The sequence below is a fragment of the Dama dama genome, chromosome 20, assembly GCF_033118175.1.
Source record: "Dama dama isolate Ldn47 chromosome 20, ASM3311817v1, whole genome shotgun sequence".
Classification (NCBI taxonomy): domain Eukaryota; kingdom Metazoa; phylum Chordata; class Mammalia; order Artiodactyla; family Cervidae; genus Dama; species Dama dama.
The window spans coordinates 97,111,010-97,135,273 of record NC_083700.1 but is presented as its reverse complement, the minus strand read 5'-3'; the positions used below and the strand labels follow the sequence as shown (position 1 = coordinate 97,135,273).

At 38.7% G+C, this 24,264-nt stretch overlaps 1 protein-coding gene and 1 pseudogene across 4 annotated transcripts in view; both read left to right on the top strand.

Moving 5' to 3' along the window:
- MAST2 (microtubule associated serine/threonine kinase 2) overlaps nucleotides 1–24,264 on the top strand; it is a 203,055-nt gene that overhangs the window by 63,477 nt on the left and 115,314 nt on the right. The window lies entirely within an intron of this gene.
- Nucleotides 22,167–23,330, top strand: LOC133040333 (farnesyl pyrophosphate synthase-like; annotated as a pseudogene).

Genomic DNA, 24,264 nt, shown 5'->3' with positions numbered 1-24,264 from the left:
AACTGGAAGGTAGAAGAGCTGTCAAGATCTGCCATCTTTATTTCCTCATTTCCTGCTCTCTCTGTATCACTTCATGGCAAGTAGATGAAGAAACAATGGAAAACAGTGACAGATTTTATTTTCCTGGGCTCCAAAAATCACTGCAGATGGTTACTGCAGCCATGAAATTAAAAGATGCTTGTTCTTTGGAACAAAAGCTATGACAAACCTAGGCAGCATATTGAAAAGCAGAGACATTACTCTGCCAACAAAGGTCCGTCTAGTCAAAGGTATGGTTTCCCAGTAGTCATGTATGGATGTGAGAGTTGGACCATAAAGAAAACTGAGCACCAAAGAACTGATGCTTCTGAACTATGGTGTTGGAGAAGACTTTTGAGAGTCCCTTGGATAGCAAGGAGATCAAGCCAATGAACCCTGAAGGAAATCAGTCCTGAATATTCATTGGAAGGACTGATGCTGAAGCTCCAATACTTTGGCCACCTGATGCAAAGAACTGACTCATTGGAAAAGACATTGATGGTGGAAAAGATTAAAGGCAGGAAGAGAAGGGGATGATAGAGGATGAGATGGTTGGATGTCATCGCTGACTCGATGCACATAAGTTTGAGCAAGCTTCGATAGTTGGTGGTGGACAAAGAAGCCTGGTGTGCTGTAGTCCATGGGGTTGCAAAGAGTCAGACATGACTGAGCGACTGAAATGGATGAACTGTAACCCACTGCTGGTGGGCTTCTGCCCCTGTCACCCATCTGCCTCTGAAACTCTTCTTATAGAAGATACCAGTGACTTCCGAGTCAGAAAATTTAGGGGTGTTCTTTAGATATGGGTCTCTTGGCAGCATTTGTTACTGTTCACCCCTCCTTTAACACTCTTTTCCTGGCTTCTTTAATAACATTAGCAGTCTTGACTTTCTTTCCATCTCTCTGTTTATTCCTTTTCAGTCTCCTTCAATTTAATCAGCATTTGTAAATATTATTTTAGTATTAAAAATGAAAGTTTAGGGCTTCCTGGTGGTCCAGTGGTTGAGAAGCCAACTGCCATTGCAGAGAACCTTTCAATTCTTGCCCCAGGAACATCCCACATGCCACGGAGCAACTAAGCCCATGCATTACAACTACTGAGCCTATGTGCCCTAGAGCCCAGGCTCCACCACAAGAGAAGCCACCACAATGAGAAACCTGTGCCCTGCAATTAGGGAGCAGTCCCCTGCTCTCCACAAAGCCCATGCACAGCAACAAAGACCCAGCACAGCCAAAAATAAATAAATGAATCTTTTTTTTAAAAATGAGAGTTTATTAGATTAGAGAGAAGAAAGCAAAATTGCACGAATTTTGCCAAAACATGAGGCTTTCAAGAAGCCAGGTTGTGACAGGAAATTTTAGGTAGAGTGTGTTCTGTTTTGTCTTTAGAAATACTGAAAAAGGTTAAGAAGCGTCAGTATATGTTGCTTAAATTACTCAGCAATCCAATAAAGTATATGATTGTATTCCTGTTTAACTGCAAAGAATACAAGATGGAGAAGAAGGATGGATGTACTCAGGAAGCAATGCATTGTTCTTTCTCATTGGAAGGCTAAGGTTGCAGCAGGGTAGTAGTGGAGATGAAATCTGTTGTTCCTATGTTACAGAGAACATAGGAAGGGGTTTGTTACTGCATTTTTTGATTACTGAGGACTGGTTGAAGATTTTTAAGCTGTGCATACTTTAGATAACTGAGACTGTCTTGGCCAACATCTGGTAATCCTATAACATTTGTTTCAGTGACCAGATGGCAATTGGCCCTGGAAGCCTTTTTTGTGGATTTCCCACTGAAGTGAATTGAGTGCTCTTTGACACTACTTTAGTGCTTTGTCATAATTCTCAGATCGTATTGTGATTACTTGTTTGTATTTGGCTTCCCTATTGGATTTGAGCTCTTCTGAAGTGGAATTATTAGTTTATGGGTAATGTTAATCTTGGTAATCTTTCCCCACCGCCCGTCTCAATGCTTGACATAATATATGATTCCTGAATTAGTAAATGAATGAAGAGTTTGAATTTTTAATCTCTGGCCTGAACAGTTTATCAGAATATACCATTTCTACTTCTACAGGATTAGAGACTCATTCCTACTTCCTCTCTGCTGTTGTATATGATTTAGTTAATAAAATCTCTTTTGATTGAAAGGTTCTGTAGCTTTAAGAGACTGTGACTTTGCAGACACTCTTCCACTGGATAACACACCCTATGCAAATCAGCTGTCTGTTCAGGTCTTGTGTTTGTTTTCCCCATAGACATAATCCATCCATTAGTTGTTTAAAGCAGCAGATGGAAGGAGTCCATGGAGATGTGGATTTATTAGCTCTCACAATGAAAGACCACACTGGTTGTGCTCAAGATTAGAAGGTTTTTGCTGAATGAAGGAGAATTGGATCCTGTTTTCTGTGCTATTTTCAGCAGTGTGGCTAGCTCTTGTGACTGGAGTTAGTTGTAAGAAAGACCAGAAAAAGATTTTGTAAATATACCTTCCTTCAAGCTCCAGACCGTTTGGTGCAGCTACCATAATTATAGGAGGGGCAGCTTTTTCTTCTTGTTGGGTGCAGACTGAATCTGTCCTAGAGTTGTTGCTATATTTACTCCTTAGAGTGAAGGTATGTATAAAGCATCCTGAGTCAGGGTGTATACATACCTTTATTTGTAAAATTAGGAAATTTGGATTAATATCTTCTGAAATCCTTAGGGGAGGGAATAATTTGTGCATGTCCTATGAAGAACTGTGACTGTGAGTCGGCAGATCACCTATTTAACTCTCTTCCTAAGAATGTACTGCTACCTTTGCTAACAGTTCTTTTGTGACTTATTAGAAAAATCACTCACTTGCCTTGCTTTTCCTTCCCCTGTGTTTACTGGGATTCTGGCAATTACTGTAAAATTGGAAAGTTTAAAACATTGCTTATAGAGTGTTTAAGTGATAAAATCATATAATGAGAGCTAACCTTTCACTCCTGAACTCTCTTTATTTTATATATATATAAAAATATATTTACAATCTATATATGTTATAAATTAAGAGACTTGAATCATCTTTAAATTGGCTGAAGTCTTGCTTTGAAAATGACAACCAGTGACCCAAGAAACAATTCTGAGATTATTAAAGTCTGGGTGAAACTAGATTTTTCTCATGCTGTGCCCTTTTAGAGGTCTGTTGGAATGGGGAGCTTTTCCCGTGACAATACTGTCAGCAATGAATAGATGAATGAATTTGTCCATGCTCAGAACTCACCACACGTGTACAAGCCCCCTCCAGGACATAAAAGAGCATGGAGACTGACCTTAGCAGTGATCTAAGCTCCGGAGGAAAGAGGCTTTCGTGACTGTCCAAGAAGTGAAGACCAGCGAATCTAGAGATAAAGAAACAAAAGAGCCTGTGACAGTATCGAAAGAATCTGACATTTGCTTTGTCTGTACAAAGGATGAAAAGAATTTTGCCGACTTAGTCAAAACAATAACTGGTTTTATATCAGCCTGAGCTCAAAATAGAGCCTCAGAATAATATGTTTTTCTTTGTATTTCTGAAGAATTATCTTTTTAAAAATGTATGTGGCGTGGTTTTGTTTTGGGAAAGGAAAACGTGACACGGATTTTATAAGCTTAGTAGCTGTAGGTGGAGACTCTCTTGTTTTGTGTGCCAAACCTTTTTAATAAGCAGTGAAGTCAGGATATTAAAGATGGGAATTTTTTTTCAGGGAGCTTTGTCCTTTTCTTGGTACTTCAGATGTTTTCAACCAAAAGGGGTATGTATGGAAGAGAAAAACAAATAGGAAAAATTTCCCCCTTCTGTGGTGGTGATTCAGATGAGATTTGTCTGGACTGCTGTGAAGAAAGACGTCGCTGTGATGTGAGGCAGTGATTGTGTACTCACGCTGGACTGAGAGAAACCTGGTTTAGTGGAGCGGTGGGCACAGCGTGGGGAGAGCTTGATTGTACGTCGCTTTCCCCAGCAGTAAGCAAGTAGGCTGTAGTGGCTGACTGTCTGGAGAGTGGCTTTTGTTGGTCTGCTATCTATTATGGATGATTCCAGTATTCTACAAAGGAGAGGGTTACAGGTGAGTAACAGAAAGCCTTTTTTTCTTTTTTTTACTAACCTCCTTCCTCTTACTGTCTATTGAAAATATACTGAACAGATGGCTTCAATTTTATTTAATTCATTTGAGGCAGGGGAGAATGCTACTAAGTTCCTCTATATTCCGTTATGTGTAACTTATAATTAAAGGAATCATCTAAGATCTTTCTACTTTAATACAAAAATTTTGCTGCTTGGGTTTACTTACCCAAGTGGAGCAATTTAGTCAGACCCATGCACACCTAGTTTTGAGCACCAGACTTTTCTGACAGATTGTCATTCGTAAACATATTCTGTTCCTGACCACTGTGCCTGCCTCCCAGCCCGTCTTTCCCTTAATTAATTCAATTATATGTGTTAATATATGTTTAACCCTACACATAGCTTTAAGAACTTTTCTAAATTATCACTTTGCATACATAATATAATGTAACCATATGTGATAACCATGTATCTGACACCTATTTTGGAAGCCTTCTCCTCCTAAATCGTGGATAATTTTGGTACATGAAGAAGTAAAATATAACAATGAGGGGGAAATATATTGGTAGACAACCTTCAGCTGAGTTTTAATGAGTACCTTTAGAACTAAAAGAGTACATATTACAACTATTTCAGTTTTGATGATTAATTTTTTTATGCTTTGTAAAGTAGATCATCTTGGCTTAGTCTTAATGAAAAAAATGTGATGCTTGGGCTCACTTAAATTATATTGAGTGGAGCAATTAAATCAGACCAACACACATCTAATTTTGGACACCAGACATTGCTGACAGATTGTTTACAGTTCATTTAGTTCATCATTGAATGTTTTAAAAGATTGACATAGTAAAGGTCTCAGGATAAAACCTTAGTCAACCTATGAAGTTCTTGTCATGAAATGTAGCTATTTCTCTTGTTTTTATTTGTTTTTTTTTTTTTTTTTACATTTTTAAAGCACTTTCCTTGACAAAGTACCTAGGGTGTTTTTACTTCTTCTTAATTACCATTATTTTGGTTTCTTTAAAGTGCTCAGAAGGAAAAGGTGTAAGATTGGTAAAATTTAAACAAGTAATGATATTTGTAGCTCATCTTATTTGTGCTTCTGGTTAATGGCATTGAAGGCTTTCAGAGCCTACTGGGAGCACCCACTGCACCTTCAGCAGCTGTTTAGTACCACTGGGCTTTCATAGTCAAAGCCTTGTTTAATTTCTCCTTTTTAGTACAGTTGGTTCCATAAGATTTGGCATTTGATTTCTTGGGAGTATTTTGAGAAGTAGTTATAAAGTACTCAGAAGACCTCTGATAAATAGTGATGTGTGTTTAAGTAGCTGTTAATAAAAAAATGGCTGGTTTGTAAGTACATTTAATTGCATAACCTATTTATATCTTTATTTCTTTTTAGTTTCCAGGATTCAGAAAGGGAATTCTGTTTGTTGAATGGGGAATATTTTCAATTATTGTGTTTGTTTTGTGTTAAATCAATTACTTCCTTCCTAGTGACTGAGTGAGTCTCTAATATCTGCTGCTCTGTTTACTGATGCCCTTCCTCTCAGTTCTTTGTTTCTATCTAGTAGGAGTTTCAAATTGCCAGATTACAGAGCACTGTAAAGTGTTTTCTCTTTTTTTTTTTAAAGTTGCAAGTTTACTCTTTAGAAGGGGCTTCCCTTGTCGCTCAGCTGGTTAAGAATCCACCTGTAATGCAGGAGACCCCGGTTCGATTCCTGGGTTGGGAAGATCCACTGGAGAAGGGATAGGGTACTCACTCCAGTATTCTTGGGCTTCCCTGGTGGCTCAGCTGCTAAAGAATCCGACTGCAATGTGGGAGACCTGGGCTCAATCCCTGGGTTGGGAAGATCCCCTGGAGAGGGGAACAGCTCTCCGTTGTCCACTCCAGTATTCTGGCCTGGAGCATTCCATGGACTGTATAGTCCACGGGGTTGCAAAGAGTTGGACATGACTTAGCAGCTTTAACTTTCACTATACTCTCTAGAAGACTGCATTGGAACATTCTGAAATAGAAGTAATGCTTGAAAAGCAGCCGTTTAGATTATTTGTTTTAAACAGGTAAATTGTTAACATAAAACTTTAAAAGCTGATTTTAGATTTGTTTACATAAACACATAAAAGTGAAAGTGTACCCAGTGGTCCGGGCTTCACTGATAGCTCAATTGGTAAAGAATCTGCCTGCAATGAAGGAGACCCAGGTTCTATTCCTGGATCAAGAGGTTCCCCTGGAGAAGGGATAGGCTACCAGTCCAGTATTCTTGGGCTTCCCTCGTGGCTCAGCTGGTAAAGAATTCCGCCTGCGATGTGCGAGACCTGGATTGGATCCCTGGGTTGGGAAGATCCTTGGAGAAGGGAAAAGCTACCCATACTAGTATTCTGGCCTGGAGAATTCCATGGACAGTCCATGGAGTTGGAAAGAGTTGGACACGACTGAGCGACTTTCACTTCACGCAGTGATCCAGATAATCTACCAGGTAACCTCAGAGGAGAAGATGAAAATCCAAATGAATATCTGGGCCTTAATAACAGCTTATTGGTGAACAAGTTAGACTTCTTAAAACTTTTCCAGCAAATCAGTGACGATGCAGTCTGCTTTGATCATCCAGCTTTCTTTGCCAGGTTTCCTGAGAAATATCTTTGCAACCTCATGGACTGTAGCCCACCAAGCTCCTCTGTCCTTGGAATTTTCCAGGCAAGAATACTGAAGTGGGTTGCCATTTCCTCCTCCAGGTGATCTTCCCAGCTCATGGACTGAACCTGTGTCTCTTGTGTCTCCTGTATTGGCAGGGGGATTCTTTACCCCTGTACCACCTGGAAGCCCTGAGAGATATCAGTATAGTAAATAGTGCATTCATTGTGTGCCTGTTTTGTTTCCTACACTGTTAGACTGTACATTACCTCAGTCAGTCATCATGATGTTGATGACAAATACATATTATCTGCATTTTCAGGTATAGATAATTTTAAAGAAGAAACAGAAAGTTGATTCAAATTACAGTTCTGCCCCATGCTAACCATATAACCATGGTCAAATTTTGAAAAACTCTCAATGCCTCTCTTTGAAATTAAAAAATATTGAATTAGCAATATGGGGAGAGGGGAGGAGAGGGTGAGATGTATGGAAAGAGTAACATGGAAACTTACATTACCATATGTAAAATAGATCGCCAGCGGGAATTTGCTGTGTGGCTCAGGAAACTCAAACAGGGGCTCTGTATCAACCTAGAGGGGTGGGATGGGAGGGAGATGGGAGGGAGGTTCAAAAGGGAGGGGATACATGTATACCTATGGCTGATTCATGTTGGGGTTTGACAGAAAACAGCGAAATTCTGTGAAGCAATTATCCTTCAATAAAAAATTAATTAAGAAATATTGAAGTATGTTTGATTTGTAGTATTGATATTAGTTTCAAGTGTCTTGAATTATCTTTATAAATTATACTCCATTAAAAGTTACTCTAGAATGATGGCTATTATTCCTTGTGGTGTACAATATATCCTTGTTACATATCTAATTTATACATAGTAAGCTTGTATCTGTTAATCTCATACCCTAATTTGTCCTTCCCCACTTCCCTCTCCCCTTTGGTGACCACAGGTTTGTTTTCTACATATGCGGCTCTGTTTCTGTTTTGTGTATACTTTCATTTGTATTATTTTTTAGATTCCACATATAAGTGATACCATACAGTATTTGTCTTTCTCTGTCTGACTGACTTTGCTTAGTACATTTGAGAGTGAAAGGCAAGGGCTGCAGCAGGAGGACCAGTTAGGAGACTGTTGTGGTCCAAAAGGCAAGAATAATTAATAGATTGGAAGAGCATGATAGCATTGGAGGCTTTCTGATTGGCCATTCTTTGTCAAATATGTGAACCTCAGTAACTTGCTCAAGGACAGACAGCTTGTAAAAGTGACTGGGCTATAGATATAAGCCAGAATAAGCTGAACTGAGAGTAACAGAAAACTTGACCCTGAGTTGGTTGAAGTATTAAAGAAATACATTGACTCTCAAGTATGGAAATCCATAGGTTGGATGGGTTTCACAGTTGGGTGGGTGATCTTGAGTCTTTTGCTCAGCTAGTGGCTTCTTTTTCAACTGGCTTTCTACTTATTAATAATAGAAAAAAGATCTATAGTGGTTTCAGCCCGCATATTGACACACTACAGCACCCCTGGGTCCTTTTAGACCTTTGGGAGATTATGTATGAGCGTTTTTCTTTTTCTTTCTTTTTTTTTTTTAAGCATTTTTCTTTTAAACTGGAGGAGCCTCCATCCTGTATAGGGACTGACATCATTTCACTTGAAGAGCAGTTGAGGTTTGGGTCTTCCATATGGTAAAAATTGGCTCTCATCTTACTGCTGTTTTTGGAGCAGCTGCAGTGTGAGAGATTTGAGATTGCAGTTCCTTGTGAATGGAAAAAAGTGCTTTTCAATTTGCGCTATTTCCCAGTCAATTTTATAGAGGTTATTTTAACTTTGAAGGGTCACCTGACTAGCCACCATGTACAAACTTTTATTATCAACTCTCTTAGTGTCATCATTTCTATAACACAGTAAGTAAGTATTTGCCTGTAAGGCAAACAGAGTAATTGCCCATCATTGTATAGAGTCCAGATTCTGCATTGAGAATATGCCGTGCCTTCAGACAAAAACTGTGTAATGTTTCTTTCTTGGTTTTCTACCTTTGATGTTCAAAAGTGCAAGTGCCAAAAAAAAAAAAAAAAAGTGCAAGAGCCATCATTCAGGGGTACCTGACTGTTTTGGAAAACATGATAGCATAGTACATACTGGGAAGCATTATTGTTCACAAAGCTTTCTTGGGATTTTTAATTTTGAAAATTATGACTATCCTAATAAATTATGATCATCATACAAGATGCAGTTCAGTTTAAATTTTAGTCTTAAAAACAAAAATCTTTAAGCACCAACTAGATTTCAAACATTCTTTTTGAAAGTTATTTCATTTTTAAAGTGATAGTGACATATGAATAATCATATAACCTAATAATTTCCTCCTGGTGTTCTAAATTTTGTTATTCTTTTTGTGGGAAGTTTGATAAAATAAGAAAAATTGCAGTTATACTCATCAGTCCTTAGTACCATTAAATATTTTCATCATGTCAGTAAATTGGATGCCTTTAAAAATTGAGTGATTTATCTATATGCTTTCTTTTTTTGCTCTGTGCTTTATAGTATACTCCTATGTTACAGTCAAAACAGACTTTTTTTTTTGATTATTTTTTCCATATTCATTTATGTTCTCCAACAGTTTCTCATTCTTCAGTGTTGTTCTCTCCTATCTCTACCTATCAACCTACTGGTCATCATCCCCGTGTAGCAACTAATATTGTGGATAATTTCAACATCTTTGCAGAAAATTGAGCGAGCTTCAGAACTTTAGAGTTCTCTTCTACTTCTTAGACTTTACTCTTTTAACAGCATACTTTCACTAACAGTGCATATTTTTATACATGGAGTTATTATGAATAGAATATCTTATAATATTCTAAAATTACCACCCCTTATCATCTCTGAATTAAATTCTTGTATTCTCCTGTGTGAATCAGGATCACAGTTTGAAGGACTGCAGACCACTTCCTGTAGATGTGTTTATTTGACTACTTTTGTAGATTTTAAGAAAAATTGACCACCAGACGTTTCTCATTTTGTATTTTGTTGCTTCATACATTTACTGTATTTTATCATTTTAAGGCTCTCATCTTTTTAGTTTTTAACAGCTCTGAAATGATAGTATGTTACTTTTGATGGTTTGCTATAGTTTAATTGACAGTGGTTATTTTGCTTTGCTTAATTTTTTTTTTTTTGGCTGATACCTAGAATAATGGCATCTGTTGCAATGAGTAGTTTTTGAGATTTGATGAAATATGTTACCTTACTGGCCCCTGAAAGTATTTTTGCAATATTTATATCTCAAAGACCACTGTTGCTCTTAGGTTCTTCTGTTTCTTTTTCTAATATGTTGAAGATCTCTGTTTCTTTGATTCTTTGGTTTTCCTTTAATAAGCTGTTAACTAGTTTGATGTGATTCCTTTCTGTATTATTTGAGATCTGTTTCACTAGTTTTTCTAAAACCAACTATCCCTTTACTTTAACCTTTCCAGTGTAATTTTGCTTTTGGTGTATCTGTTTCTAATGGCATGCAGTAGCTTCTCCCCCCCCGCCCCCCGCCCCGTCTATACTGATAAACCTGTCCATTTACATTTGTCATACATGGTTTCTGCCATACTATTTCTTGCATTCCATGTCTTGCATGTCCATGCTTTACTGCTCTGATTCTTCTTTGCCATTTAAAAATACTGATTAGTTTTTTTGGCTTGTGTTTTTGTTTGATTTTTCTAACTCTACTGGTGAGTTAGAACAAATTCAGATTTTAACCCCTCTCCTGAAAAAAAGTTTCCTTCTTTCTCATCAACCCCTCCAAAAGTAAATGCTATTTTTTGTTTAGCATTTTAGTTCTTTTTAAAAAATTCTACAAGTTAGTTATTTCTATTTTTTGTTGTTATTTTATATAGTCAGTACTTATTGAAATTTATGTATCTTTGCTAGTTTTCTTGTTCAGTATTTCTTTTTGGGTTTTAGGCTTCTTATTGGGGCTTCCCTAGTAACTCGGACAGTAAAGAATCTGCCTGCAATGTGGAGACCTGGGCTCTATCCCTGGGTCAGGAAGATACCCTGAAGAAGGGAATGGCTACCCACTCCAGTATTTCTGCCTGGAGAATTCTATGGACAGAGGAGCCTGGTGGGCTACAGTCCATGGGGTCACAAAGAGTTAGACACGACTGAGTGACTGACACTTTAGCCATTGTTTCTTCAGATATTGTAACACTTGCATTTACTTGTTGCCTTCTGAGATCTGAATTGGACATATGTTGAACACAAGTGCTGGAAACAGAAAAGGATATACTCTATATTCCATGTAAAGAAGATGTCTAAAAAGCAAAACTGACCTATAAAGTTGAGAAATCAAGATGGTGGTTTTCCTGGGGCGTATAGGTAGTGACTGGAAGAGGGGACATGAGGATGCTTCTAGACTGATTATATTTCATTTTTTAAAAACCTGGCTGTTGGTTACACTAGTGTGTTCAGTTTGCAAAAATTTGAGTTGTATGCTTACATGCATTTTTTTCTCTATTTAATAGTGTATTTCAAAAAATAATAAAATATTTTTTGTCTTCTTTCATCCAGCTGGTCACTGAAATGTAGGATGGTACTGTTATCAACAGTGGATTCTGAGGGGCCCCTTGATACGTTTTTCTCCACTCCTGCTGTCACTCCAAACAGTGTTATTTATGTGAGGCACACTATGTGAATTTACTTATAAGTTCTGTGAAGAGATATCTAGTCTTTTAGTTGTGGAGAATACCCTCTCCACCCACTCCCACCCCCCTGTGCTTTTATATGTTAGCTGAGAAGTTGTCTCCAAAACCCAACCCTCTACCCTCTTGCAGTGGAGTGGGAAGTTGAATTATATTTCTTTGAAAGTGAATTGAAAGTGAAAGTGAAAGTTGCTCATTCATGTCCGACTCTTTGCAACCCAATGGACTGTACAGGCCCCAGTACTGGAGTGGGTAGCCGTTCCGTTCTCCAGGGGATCTTCCCAACCTAGGGATCCAACCCAGATCTCCCACGTTGCAGGTGGATTCTTTACCAGCTGAGCCAGTAGGGAACTATTAATTTCCTTTTCTGGGAAGAGGAATGAATGAATATAAGTGAGAATTCAAATAGAAAATGTGAAGGAGATTGTGACTGGGAGCTGCCTTAGGCAGAGATAGTTTTGATCACAGTCATCTCCATGCTGGTGGCTATTGATAGAAAGGACAAATGCCAGCCTTGTGACTCTTGGCTTGCATATTTACTTGTGGGGATAGTGGTTATTGCCTTTAGACACTTGGCTTTTGTCTTTTCTTTGGAAATACTTTATGGGTTTTGTCATTGTGAATAATGAGTAATGCATATAGACAGTGATTCCTCATGTAAGCAGCACCATCTTATTTTGTGTGTAATACCTTTAGAAGTTTGCTTTGTGGAAAAGTGAAAGGGAGTGAATGGTTATTTCTTTAGAATTTAGTATTACAGCTTTCTTTGCCACTTAAGAATATAGTTCAAGAAAAGAGAGATACATCATTTTTGGCAGGCAGTGTCAAAGTATGACAACTTGAGGGATCTAAAATGATAATAAAAATTGCAGAGACTCTAAACAATATATCCTTGAGTTTTAGGAGCAGAGTTAGTATTTGGAGAATAGATTAGAACAATGCAACTTATTACTAATGATAATTCAGACTGTCAAACCCTATTTTTTTTTTTTTTTTTTTGAGTGAGGAGGAGTTTTTGTAAGAATAATTTTAGGTTTACAGCAAAACTGAGAGGAAGGTCAGATATTTCTTATGTATTTTTTGCCCCCCACACATACATAACCTTCTCCATTACCAATATCATTCATGAGAATGGTACTTTTTGTTTTGTTTTTTATCCAAGGCCGAACCTACATTAATTCATCTTAATCACCCAAAGGCCTTAGTTTACTTTAGGATTCACTTTTGGTGTTATATATTCTGTGGGTTGGGACAAATGTATAATGACATATGTATGTCATTATGATATACAGAATATTTTCACTGCCCCAAAAGTCCTTTGTGATCTGCCTGTTCATCTCCCCCTCCCCCAACCTCTGGCAACCACTGATCTTTTTACTGTGTCCATAGTTTTGCCTTTTCTAGAACATCATATAGTTGTAATCATACAGTATGTGGCCTTTTCAGGTTGATTTCTTTCACTTAGTAATATGCATTTAACTTTCCTTCATGCCCTTTCATGGCTCAATAGCTCATTTCTTTTTAGTGCTGAATAATATTCCATTGTCTGGCTATATTGCAGTTTATTTATCTGTTTACCTACTGAAGCACATTTTGATTGTTTCCAGGTTTTAGCCATTATTAATAAAGCTGCTCTAAACATCTATGTGGAGGTTTTTATGTGGATATACGTTTTCAGCTCCTTCAGGTAAATATCAAGGAGTGCAATTGCTGGGTTAAGAAATAAGAGTATTTTAGCTTTTTAAAAAAATCATTTATTTTTTAATTGAAGGATAATTACTTTGCAATATTGTATTGGCTTCTGCTATACATCAACAGGGATCAGCCATAGGTATACATATGTCCCCTCCCTCTTGAACCTCTCACCCCTTCTCACCCCTCTAGGTTGTCACAGAGCCCTGGTTTGAGTTCCCTGAGTCATCAGCAAATTCCCATTGGCTACCTGTTTTACCTATGGTAGTGTATATCTTTCCATGTTACTGTCTTCATTCGTTCCACCCTCTCCTTCCTCTGTCCACCCTGTGTCCATTTGCCTGTTCTCTATGTCTGCGTATCCATTGCTGCCCTGTAATGGGTTCATCAGTACCATCTTTCTAGATTCCATATATATGTGCTAATATCTGATATTTGTTTTTCTCTTCCTGACCTACTTCACTCTGTATAATAGGCTCTAGGTACATCCACCTCATTAGGACAGACTCAAATGCATTCCTTTTTATGGCTGAGTAATATTCCATTGTTTATGTGTACCACAGCTTCTTTATCCATTCATCTGTTGATGGACATCTAGGTTGCTTCCATGTCCTAGCTGTTGTAAATAGTACTGCAGTTAACACTGGGGTACATGTGTCTTTTTCAATTTTGGTTTCTTTAGGGTATATGCCTAGTAGTGGGATTGCTGGGTCATATGGTAGTTTTATTCCTAGTTTTTAAGCAACCTATGTACTATCTTCTGTAGTGGTTGTATCAATTTATATTCCTATCAACTTTGCAAGAGGATTCCCTTTTCTTCACACCCTCTCCAGCATTTATTGTTTGTAGATTTTTTGATGATGGCCATTCTGATGGGTTTGAGTTGATAGTTTGTGTAGTTTTTGATTTGCATTTCTCTAATAATGAGCGATATTGAGCATCTTTTCATGTATTTATTATCCATTTGTATGTCTTCTTTGGAGAAATGTCTGTTTAGGTCTTTTGCCCACTTTTTAATTAGGTTGTTTCTCTAGTATTGAGTTTGAATGAGCTGTTTTTATATTTTGGAAATTAATCCTTTGTCAGTTGTGTCGTTGCTATTATCTCCTCCCATTCTGAGGGTTGTCTTTTCACCTTGTTAGTAGTTTCCTTTGCTATGCAAAAGCTTTTAAGTTTAATTAGGTCCCACTTGTTTATTTTTGTTTTTATTTTCATTTCTTTAGGAAGTGGGTCATAGAGGATCTTGCTCTGATTTATGTCATACAGTGTTCTGACTGTGTTTTCCTCTAAGAGTTTTATGGTTTCTGGTCTTACATTTAGGTCTTTAATCCATTTTGAGTTTATCTTTGTATATAGTGTTAGGGACTATTCTAATTTCATTCTTCTACACATAGCTGTCCAGTTCTTCCAGCACCATTTATTGAAGAGACTGTCTTTTCCCATTGTATATTCTTGCCTCCTTTGTTAAGGTGCCCGTAGGTGCATGGGTTTATCTCGGGGCTTTCCTTCTTGTTCCATTGGTCTGTATTTCTGTTTTTGTGCTGGTACCATACTGTTTTGATGACTGCAGCCTTGTTGTATTGTGAAGTCAGGAAGGTTGATTCCTCCAGTTCCGTTGTTCTTTCTCAAGATTGCTTTGACTGTTCAGTGTCTTTTGTGTTTCCATTTGAATTGTGGAATTTTTGGTTCTAGTTCTGTGGAAAATGCCATTGGTAATTTGATAGGGATCATATTGAATCCGTAGATTGCATTTGGTAGTATAGTCATTTTCACAATATTGACTCTTCCAATCCAGGAACATGGAATATCTCTCCATTTGTTTATGTCATCTTTGATTTCTTTCATCAGTGTCTTAGTTGTTGCATGTGGAATCTTCAATTTTTGTTGTGACATGCAGGATCTTTAGTTGCTGCATGAGAGCTCTTAATTGCAGCATGTGGGATCTAATTCCCTGACTAAGGGTTGAATCTGGGTCCCCTGCATTGGGATCATGGAGTCTTAGCCACTGGACCACCAGGGTATGACTATGTTTAGTTTCATAAGGAACTGCCAAACTGTCTTCCAAAGTTGATGTACCAATTTGCATTCCCACCAGCAATGAATGAAAGTTCCTGTTGCTCTATATCCTCACCATCATTTGGTGTTGTCAGTGTTCCAGATTTTAGCCATTCTTATAGATGTGTAGTGATGTTGTTGTTCAGTTGCTAAGTCATGTCCTATCCTTTGTGACCCCATGAACTGCAGCATGCCAGGCTTTTCTGTCCTTCAGTATCTCCCAGGTTTTGCTCAAATTCATGTCCGTTGAGTTGGTGATGCTATCTAACCATCTCATCCTCTGTTGCTCCCTTCTCCTTTCTCCTTCAATCTTCCCCAGCACCAGGATCTTTTCCAGTGAGTTGGCTGTTTGTGTCAGGTGGCCAAAGTATTGGAGCTTCAGCATCTGCCCTTGGAATGGATATTCAGGGTTGATATCCTTTAGGATTGACTGGTTTGATCTCCTTGTAGTCCACAGGACTCTCAATAGTTTTCTCCAGCACCACAATTCAAAAACATTAATTCTTTGGCACTCAGCCTTCTTTATGGTCCATCTCTCACATCCATACATGACTAACAGAAAAGCAATGTTATTGTTGTTCATTCGCCAAGTTGTGTCTGACTCTATGTGACCCCGTGGACTGTAGCATGCCAGGCTTCCCTGTCCCTTACCATCTCCCAGAATTTGCTCATGTTCATGTCCGTTGCATTGATTTTTACCATCCAACCATCTCATCCTCTGTTGCTATCTTCTTGTGCTTTCAATCCTTCCTAACATCAGGGTCTTTTCCAGTGAGTTGGCTCTTTGTATCAGGTGGCCAGAATATTGGAGTTTCAGCTTCAGCAGCAGTCCTTCCACTGAGTATTCAGAGTTGATTTCCTTTAAGATTGACTGGTTTGATCTCCTTGTTGTCCAAGGGACTCTCAAGAGTCTTCTCCAGTACCATAGTTCAAAACCATCAATTCTTCGGCCCTCTGCCTTCTCTGTGGTCCAGCTCCCACAACTGTACATGACTACTGGAAAAGCCATAGCTTTGACTATATGGACCTTTGTTGACAAAGTGCTATCTTTGCTTTTTAACACGCTAGGTTTGTGTAGGTTTTTCATAGCTTTTCTTCCAAGGAGCAAGTGTCTTTTAGGCTGCAGTCACTGTCTGCAGTGATTTTAGAGCCCAAGAGCAGGAAATCTGTTACTGTTTCCATTGTTTCCCCATCTGTTTGCCATGAAGTGATAGGACTGGATGCCATGATCTTAGTTTTTTCAATGTTGATTAAGCCAGCCTTTTTACTCTCCTCTTTCACCCTCGTCAAAAGGCACTTTAGTTCCTCTTCATTTTCTGCCATTAGGGTGGTGGTATCTGCATATCTGAGGTTAATATTTCTCCCAGCAGTCTTGATTCCAGCTTGTGATTCATGCAGCCTGGCATTTCACACAATGTATTCTGCATAGAAGTTAAATAAATAGGGTGACAGTATACACCCTTGTCGTACTCCTTTCCCAATTTTGAACCAGTGTCTTGTTCTGTGTGAGGTTCTAACTGTTGCTTCTTGACGCATACAGGTTTCTCAGCAGACAGGTAAGGTAGTTTGGTATTCCCATCCCGTTCTTTTTTTTTTTTTTTAAGAATTTTCCAATTTGCTGTGATCCACACAGTCAAAGGCTTTTGCGTTGTCAGTGAAGCAAAAGTAGATGCTTTTCTGGAATTCCCTTGCGTTCTCTGTGATCCAATATATGTTGCAATTTGTTCTTCTAAGTTTTCTAAACCTTGTACTTCTGGAAGTTCTCAGTTCACATACTGCTGAAGCCTAGCTTGATGGATTTTGAGCATAAACTTTACTAGCATGCACAATAAGCACAATTGTTCAGTAGTTTGAAAATTCACTATCTCATTATTATTTTGATTTGCATTTCCTTGATGACATATGATATGGAACATCTTTTTATATGAGAAAACCTTAAGCTTTTAAATGTATTTTCTTATTTAGCCTTGGAATAACTTTTATGAAATAGGCAAAATAGATATTTTTATCTCAGATGTGCGCAGGTAAGAAAAATTAGATTTAGAAAGGTTTAATGACTGACCAGGATGTATGAGCAGAGTAGTAGTAGAACTGTGTTAAAATATTTTTTTGACTCAGCCCTGAGTTCTGCATACCATATGAAGAACTTGTTAAGATCATCAAACTTTTTATTGTTCTTCAGATTCATATGAGAACAACATATATCATCTGTGTCAAAATTTATAGAATAAAATACTTTTGTATACCTTGTTTTATTTGACCTTTATAAGCATGAAATCTAGCGCTTGTTGTTTTTTAGTTGCTAAGTTGTATCCAGCTCTTTTGTAACCCCTTGGACTGTAGCCCTCCAGGCTCCTCTGTCCATGGGATTTCCCAGGCAAAAATACTGGAGTGGGTTACCATTTCCTTCTCCATGGGATCTTTGCAACCCAGGGATCAAACCCACATCTCCTGCATTGGCAAGGCGGATTCTTTACCACTGAGCCACTAGGGAAGCTCATCTAGTCCTTAGAGGTAGGTAAAATTCCATGCGCAAGTTATATATTATTGAGAATATGAACCTAATTTTCATAAATTCAAATTTTGTGCTCTTTTCCATGGTTCTTAATATTATTGCATAATAATGTAATATGTAAATATTCTGTCATTGGAATCTGTTCTCAGGATGAGGACATCTGAATTTAATAAAAAAAGAGGAGTGAAAAATTTAGAGTTTGATAGGCATACCATATCTCTATATATACTCATTTCCCCCTTGGCTCCTGACCTCAGGATACACCCACACTCAAGTGTGAATAAGCGGAGCTAAAACACCATTATGCCCAGAGCAGTAGTAATGGTACATTTGCTATACAGGAAAGGAAAGTTTTTGTGCATCCCAGCAGAATGCTTGCTGCCAGAGGAAAAACCTTGTATTTGGGGATAATGATCCTTTTAAGGCCACCTAATAAATGGTATAAAAGTGGATTTCCTTTGTAGGTAATGGCTTCCACTCCTTCCCGTCCTGAAAACTTTAAGAAACAATAAAAATCAGTCAGTGGAATAGCTACCATCCTAAAGACAGTCAGTAAATAAGCAATAGCAGAGCATATCCTTTTTCCAGTAAAGCGTCTCTTGCTGACATAATTGCATTTGACAGTTTCCATCAATATAACTCCAATGAGCAAGACCCTATGTGAGCCTTATAATGATGATAGTGATAATAACATAGTAAGTAGCATTCACTTACATTACTGAATCAGATGTTCATTTGGTACCTACTAGACCAGGTTTGTGCTGGGTACTAGTAATATAATTGTGAGCAAGACTGATCTCTCCTTCTCCTGCTAACAGTCAGTCTGAGAAAACAGACAAACAACTAATTGCAGTAAAGAGTTGGAATTAAATAGAGGTAGGCTGAGGAACAGAGAAGGCAATGGCAACCCACTCCAGTACTTGCCTGGAAAATCCCACAGACGGAGGAGCCTGGTGGGCTGCAGTCCATGGGGTCGCTAAGAGTCGGACACGACTGAATGACTTCACTTTCACTTTTCACTCTCATGCATTGGAGAAGGAAATGGCAATCCACTCCAGTGTTTTTGCCTGGAGAATCCCAGGGACGGAGGAGCCTGGTGGGCTGCCGTCTATAGGGTCACACAGAGTTGGACATGACTGAGGTGACTTAGCAGCAGCAGGCTGAGGAAACTGTGTGTAGGGAAATCTTCTCAGAAGAAATGAGGTTTAAGCTAAGGTCCAAGAATGTATAAAAAGACCAAAGGAAAAATCAGAGAACTATAGCTGTGAAGCCCTAAAGGTGTGTGTGAGAGTGAGTATGGCATGTTTAACAGACCAAAACTCCAACAAGCCTGAGAATTGTGCAAAGATGATAGAAAAGAAGACAATAGCAGCTAGGCACTTTAGACTCTAGACTAAAGGACTTTAGACTTTATCCATTGATGGGTTTTAAGAAATCAGCTAGTCATTTCTGCATTTTTAAAAGATCTTTCTGACTGCAGTATTTGTTTTGTTAAATTCATATACTGTCACTTAGAAAATAGATACTTATTACATGATATTTGCATTAATAGGGCATTAGGAATCAAGGGGGACAGAACTACAGTGAGGTCATTTGGGAGGGTGTTACTGGATGATGCTGGCTTGAACTAGTGGACATAGCTGTGGAAGTAAAGTGAAACTGACAGACTAAAGATAGATATTTTGGAGGTAGAATTGGCAAGGCTCAATGAATAATTGGATGTGTAGGTTCAGAGAAAGTGAAGAAGCAGGAATACCTCTGGGTTTGATGGTACCGTCACTGAAATGAAAAACAGAAAAAGGGCAAGACTGAATAGAAAGATAAGTTGAGCTATAGTTGTAAAACTATATACAACTATATAGTTGGAGAGAGATTTGGGATGAAGATACAAATCTGTAAAATATGTGTAGAGAGGAGTGTCCCCAGGGAGAGCTTTAAGGACCATCAGCATTTAAGCATCTAAGATATTAAAGAAAGAGGCTGCAAATGATAAGAGGCAAAACAGAGGAATGTAGTTTAATGGATATAAAAATCACTCAAGACAGAAGAATGAATGATACTGTTAGATGCTACTGAGCAGTAAAGTCTGGAAAAGAAGTGAAGAGTGGAAAAAAAAAAAAAAAGGAGCTTTCTTGGTGACTCATATGGTAAAGAATCTGCCCGCAATGGAGGTAGACCCGAGTTCGACCCCTGGGTCCAGAACATTCCCTGGAGAAGGGAATGGCTAACCACGCCAGTATTCTTGCCTGGAGAATTCCATGGACAGAGGAGCAAAATGATGAAGGAAGAGGCTGCAAATGATAAGAGGTAAAACAGGGGAATGTAATTTCATGGATAGAAAAGTCATTTAAGACAGAAGAATGAAAGATACTGTCAGATGCTACTGAATAGTCAAGTACAGAAAAGAAAAGGTACACTAAAAATGTGGTGAAGGTTTTACATGAAGACCATTGGTAACCTGGCAAGAATGGCTTAAATGGGTGGTAAGGAGGGTGAAGGAAAAATGGGGTGCTAGGGTCTTGGGATATCTGCATTGCGTTGAAGAAAATAGGAGGCGATATGTTGGAGACAGTGAATGTAGACAATTCATTCAAGAAATGTGACTGTGAAGGAGGAGAAAACATGAGGCTAAGTTGTTGAAGAGAGGTGTGTAGTGATTAAGGGAAATTATTTTCTTATATCAAGGTGGGATAGACTTGAATGTGTTCAGATGCGCTAATCAAAAGATCAGGAAGGATACAGAGTCCAGAGATAACTACTAGTAGGTTCGAGGAGGCTGAATGGAATAGGCTTTACCGGAGGTTATAATGTATTGTCAGTTATTACCTCGTGCTTTTTAAGAGTAAGTGATGAGTCAGAGAATTTATGGTTATTTGCCTAAATGAGTGCTTTTCTTGCCTTAGCCAGATTTCCTGATTAGGCAGCTTTCCTCCTCAGCCTGCTGTGAATATTCCATGGGAAAGGGAGGTTAGGGAAATCATTGTTCCTTGGACTACCTTTATCTGATTGGAGACCTTACCTTATTCACTTTGCCTTAGGCCTGTCTTTATGGACAGCTTGGCACCGAAAAGTACTGATCTGGAGCCCTGGGCATCCATCTTGCAAATGTAGGCTTTTGTGTAGGTGCAAGAATTGGTGAGGATTGGAGAAGGGCTGGATTTCCATGGATTCATTTCCTTATCTAAAAGTGATTCAGAGAGGGGCACATAGGCATTTCATAGAATTTTTGTTTATTGTTTGTTATTCTATAGTAGCTCAATCATGTCCGAATCTTGGCGACCCCATGGACTGAATCCCACCAGGCTCCTCTGTCCATGGGATTTCCCAGGCAGGAATACTGGAGTGGGGTTGCCATTTCCTTCTTCAGGGGATCTTCCTGACCCAGGGTTTGAACCTGCATCTTTGGTGTCTTCTGCATTGGTGGGCAGATTCTTTACCACTGAGCCACCAGGGAAGCTTGTTTATTGTTACTGCCCCCAAATATATTAATAAACCCACCCCATGTCACCTATTTAAACTATTCAAAAAGCCAGAACTGTCAGGTAGATTCAAAGAATGATATTCCCAATTTTATATATATTGTTTCAGAAAATAGAAAGAGGACACTCTCCTAGCACATTTTATGAGGATAGTATAACCATGATGCCAAAACCAACAAGACAACTTGAGAAGAAAAAGTACATAGCCCAGTTTTATTTGTTAATGTAGAAGCAAAAAGTCCTAAATAAAAGCCTCCAGACCCTAGATAGTTTTATTAGTAAAGTAATACCATTCTTAGACAGACTTGTTCAGAAAATAGAGGAGAGGCAGGAAGACTTCACAGTTGGTTTTAGGAGGCTGGCATAATTGTGATACCAAAATCTGACAAAGGCATTATAGTAAAAGAAAACTGGAGGCCATTATCCCTTATGAACATAGGTGTAAAAATCATTAATAAAATATTAGCAAAGATAATCTTATGGCATATTTGACAAAGTTCAGTTTAACCTAGAAATGTAAGATTAGTATTACCCCAAATACTAACCTAATTAGTATTAGTAATACTAACCTAATCAAATATTACCCCCACATTGATTCAAAATGGATCATGAACCTAAACATAAAGGCTAAAACCATAAAGCATTTGGAAATAAAATGTAGGAAAATATTTTTTATGTCCATGGCACAGGCAAAATTTTCTTAGACAAGATGCTAAGCACTATTAAAAAAGAAAACTGGCAAGTTGACCTTCATCAAAATTAAAAACTTTCGCTCATAAAGGTACCACTTAAAGGAATTTCCTGACGGTCCATTGGTTAGGACACTACGTCTCCACTGCAGAGGGCATGAGTTCGATCCCTGGTCAGGAAATTAAGATCCTGCAAACCACATGCTTCCCCCCACCCTCACCCAAGGGAAAAAAAAGACACCAATTAATAACTCTAATAGGCCAGCCACAGGCTGGGAGAAAATATTCATCAAAATATCTAATAAGGGCAATCGGCATCCAGGAACAGAGCATTTTACTCCTCCCTCAGAATGAATGGAGACCAGAAATTGGATGCTTACACCCAAGAAAGGCAGAATTTCATCCAGCACTTCTCCCAGATTGTCAAGGTGCTGACTGAGGAGGACATTGGGCACCCAGAAACAGGCGATGCCATTACCCGACTCAAGGAGGTCCTGGAGTACAATGCCATTGGAGGCAAGTACAATCGGGGTTTGACGGTGGTGGTAACATTCCGGGAGCTTGTGGAGCCCAGCAAACAAGATGCTGACAGTCTCCAGCGGGCCCTGACAGCGGGTAGGCTGGTGTGTGGAACTGCTCCAAGCCTTCTTCCTGGTGTCAGATGACATTATGGACTCATCCCTCACCCGACGGGGGCAGACCTGCTGGTATCAGAAGCCAGGCATAGGTTTGGATGCCATCAATGATGCTTTCCTTCTGGAATCATCCATCTACTGCCTGTTGAAGCTGTACTGTCAGGAGCAGCCCTATTACCTGGACCTGATCGAGCTCTTCCTGCAGAGTTCTTATCAAACTGAGATCGGGCAGACCTTGGACCTCCTCACAGCCCCCCAGCACAACGTGGATCTTGGCAGATTCACAGAAAAGAGGTAGAAGTCTATTGTCAAGTACAAGACAGCTTTCTACTCCTTTTACCTTCCTGTAGCTGCTGCCATGTATATGGCGGGCATTAATGGGGAGAAGGAGCATGCCAATGCAAAGAAGATCCTGCTGGAGATGGGAGAGTTCTTTCAGATTCAGGATGACTACCTTGATCTCTTTGGGGACCCCAGCGTGACGGGTAAGATCGGCACAGACATCCAGGACAACAAGTGCAGCTGGCTGGTGGTTCAGTGTCTGCAGCGGGCCTCTCCAGAGCAGCGCCAAATCCTGCAGGAGAACTATGGGCAGAAGGAGGCTGAGAAGGTGGCCCGGGTGAAGGCGCTCTACGAGGAGATGAATCTGTCGGCTGTGTACATGCAATACGAGGAAGACAGTTACAGCCACATTATGGGTCTCATCGAGCAGTATGCTGCGCCCCTGCCCCCAGCCATTTTCCTGGGGTTAGCACAAAAGATCTACAAGCGGAAAAAGTGACCTAGAGTCTGTGAAAGTGGGGAAGGGAGGCTTCTCAATAAATTAATGTCTAACCTGTGAAAAAAAACAACAACAAAATATCTAATAAGGACTTATATCTAGAATATGTGAAGACCTCTTCTACTCAATAATAAAAAGATAAACAGTTCACTTATAAAGGGGGCAATATATTTTATACAAGAATATGTACTGATGACTAATAAACATGTGACATGCTCAACATTCATCAAGAAAATGTCAGTTAAACTCAGAGTGAGATACCAATACACACTCACAAGAATGGTTAAAATTTAAAATACTGATGTCATGTAAGTGGCATGAATGTAGAGCAATTCTTATGTTATTAGTGAGAGTAATCTATATTAGCTAGAATGTGAAGCAATAGAAACTCCCATACATTGTTAATACAAGTATAACATAGTATTAATACAATCACTTTAGGAAAAGATCTAGTAGTTTCTTATAAAACTAAACATACGCCAATCCTATAACCCAGCAGTCACACTTTTATTTACTCAAGACAAATGAGATACATGCCTGTTGAAAGACTTGTACAGGGGTGTTAATAGCTAAAACCTGAATAGCATCCAAATGTCCATTAGTAGGAGAAAGGATAAAAAAAATATGTTCTATTAGTATGATTGGATATTGCTACTGTTACATGCAGGAACATGGATGTATTTCTGAACACTGTGCTGAATGAAATAAGCCTTATATAAAAGGGTTCATACTTGTGCAATTCCATTCATATGAAGCTCTGAAAAAAAAATCTATGGTGAAAATGTGGGAATAGTATTTGCTTGGGGTGAGGGAATAGTGGTTTATTGGGGGTTTACTCAGAAAATATATGATAAAACTTTCTGGATTGATGGAATGTTCTATACTTTGGTAGGGATTTAGGTTACCTGAGTGTATACAGTATCATACTTACTGATTGGTACACCTAAGATTTGTGCAGTTTAGTGTTTGTAAGTTTACCTTAAGAAAAAAAAACC